Source organism: Triticum aestivum, chromosome 1D, assembly GCF_018294505.1.
Source record: "Triticum aestivum cultivar Chinese Spring chromosome 1D, IWGSC CS RefSeq v2.1, whole genome shotgun sequence".
NCBI lineage: Eukaryota > Viridiplantae > Streptophyta > Magnoliopsida > Poales > Poaceae > Triticum > Triticum aestivum.
In genome coordinates, this window is record NC_057796.1 from 387,260,049 (window position 1) to 387,262,750 (window position 2,702).

The following is a 2,702-nucleotide window of genomic DNA, read 5'->3' on the forward strand; positions in this document are numbered from 1 at the left end:
AGTGCATCATTCGCAAGGCGCGCCGCAAGTCTGAGCGCGATCAGTCCGTCTCCAAGGAAAAGCTGCGGCGGAGTGCGCGGCTGGCTGGCAAGCAAGCCACCTACTCCCCCATGCTTGCTAAAGCCGTCAAGGCCAAGGCTGCTCGCCTCTCCGTTGCGGATGTCGACACGGCCATTGGCCGTGCTATCCAGGAGGCACGCCTCCACGAGCCCGACGCCCCTCCTGCCTCCTCCGAAGACCTTGCTGCCATTGCTCTGCTCTGCGGTGCTAACGACGAGCAGCTGGATGCCATCCTTGGCTTCGAGGATGCTGCCTCTGGTGATGACGCCGCTCCATGATCAGTCGTCCTCGCCACCCTGGAGTTACGGCGCGACCTCTGCCTCACCTAGCCTTTCTGCATGGCGCCGTTAGATCGCTATTCTTTTGGTTTTTGCTTCCTATGTCGCATGTTCCTATGCTACTTTTGGCCTCACCTGTAGCCTTTGTGACTGTATGCCAGATGTACTCCGTTTCTGTCTGTTGGTGCTCGATCGGTCTCAATGAGTAATGACGCCTTTTTAATCTGCTCTTGGAATGTACGAGGACTTGGTGATAATGATAAGTGCTCTGACGTGCTTTTCCGAACTAATCACAACAAAACCGCACATTACGCTCTTGCAAGAATCAAAAATCGACTCTCTCTCCGAAAGTAAAGCAAAATCCTTCCTACCACGTCAGGCCGACCAAGTTTTCTCCTTGCCAGCTATCAGAACCGCGGGTGGCACCATCTCGGCCGTCAACTCTGCATCCTTCCAAGTCGTGTCCTTCTCCCACTTAACCTTCTCCTCTACACTAATCCTCCAATCAACTGCCTGCGCACACCACATTGCCATAACTAACATCTACGCTCCCTCCTCGCGCCCTCTCAAGTTAGCGTTCTTAGACGAACTCGCCTCTATCGCACAACCAGATGACACCCCATGGCTCATCGCCGGTGACTTCAACCTTATCCGTTTCCCCTCCGAGAAAAATAACACCGCCTTCCACCCCGCCGAAGCCAACGCGTTCAACCAAACCTTAGATAACCTAGCACTTATCGAATTACCTTTACGGGACTGCAGGTTCACTTGGTCCAATAACCGTGCCTCTCCCACACTAGAACGGCTAGATCGGGTCTTTTTTAACCTTGCATGGGCAGATACTTTCCCCAACACTTCCCTTTCCTCTCGATCCCGCTTTACGTCCGATCACGTTCCATTCCTCATCCACGTCACCACCTCCATCCCTCGATCCAGCTTTTTCAAATTCGAAGCGGCCTGGGCCAACTCCCGGCCCTGCAAGGACATTGTTGCTCAAATTTGGGCTGCACAGCCCTCATCGCCAAATAATGCCACTGCATCCCTCGTCTCCGCGCTCAAAAAATCTCGTGCACGTCTTAAGACTTGGGCACGTTCTCGTATCCCCACCCACCTTCGCGAGGCTCGCTACCAAGCTGCTATCACAGCCCTAGACCTCGTTGAAGAAACTAGACCCCTAACTCAGCCAGAGTCGCTCACTCGCAAAATCATCATCTCCTTGCTCAAGAGTGTCATCCACGAGAAAATGGCATACTGGCGCTGGCGTGCTAAAGTCTCTCGCGCTATCCACGGAGGGGAAAATACCAAGTTCTTTCACATATCGGCCTCTCAACGACTGCGTAAGAACAAAATATTCACCCTCACACATGACGGATCCGAATACTTTGCGCATCCCCAGAAAGCGGAAATTCTCAGAGACTTCTTTGTCTCTCTAATTGGCACCCCAGGCCTGACAACCTGGAACTTTGATCTAGAATCTATATACCCTCACACGGTGCCTGGACTCCACGCCCTCGATGCACCCTTCTCCGAAGATGAAATTAAGCATGCGTTTCTCACTATGAACCCCCAAGCCAGCCCGGGTCCGGATGGCTTTGGACCTACTTTTTATAGATCGTTCTGGCCATTAGTCAAAAACCTCATTCTACCTTTCTTCTCACATTTCCACCAAGGTACTGCAGACGCAGAACGTCTAAACCGTGCCCACATTGTCCTCCTCCCAAAGAAGGACGCGCCGACCTCCCCTGACGCCTTTAGACCCATCTCGCTGCAAAATTGCCCGATCAAAGCTGTTGCAGAAGTTATCACATCTCGTCTTAAACCATTCATCCCTATGCTAGTTCATGGCAATCAAACCGGCTTCATTTCTGGTAGAAACATCGCTGAAAACTTTGTCTTCGCAGCCGATCTCGTTAGCTCTTGCCACTCTCGCAAAAAACCTACCATGGTATTCAAGTTAGACTTCCGAAAAGCTTTCGACTCTGTCGCATGGCCTGCGCTACAAAAAATTCTGGCTGTGCGGGGTTTCTCCTCCACCTTCTGCCGGTGGATCCAGAACATCCTCCTCACCGGCAAAACGACCATTCTCCTGAATGGGGCCGGTGGATCCAGAACATCCTCCTCACCGGCAAAACGACCATTCTCCTGAACGGGGTTCCGGGCAAATGGATCCAATGCAAAAATGGGTTGAGGCAGGGCGACCCTGTTTCTCCCTATCTCTTTCTTATCGTCGCCGATCTCCTTCAACAGCTCATCCTCCAAAACTCAGACTCTGCACTCCACCATCCCATCTTCTCCCACCTGCCTCCCACTGTCCTCCAATACGCCGATGACACGCTCATCGTTGCAGCCGCCTCCTCAGCAGCC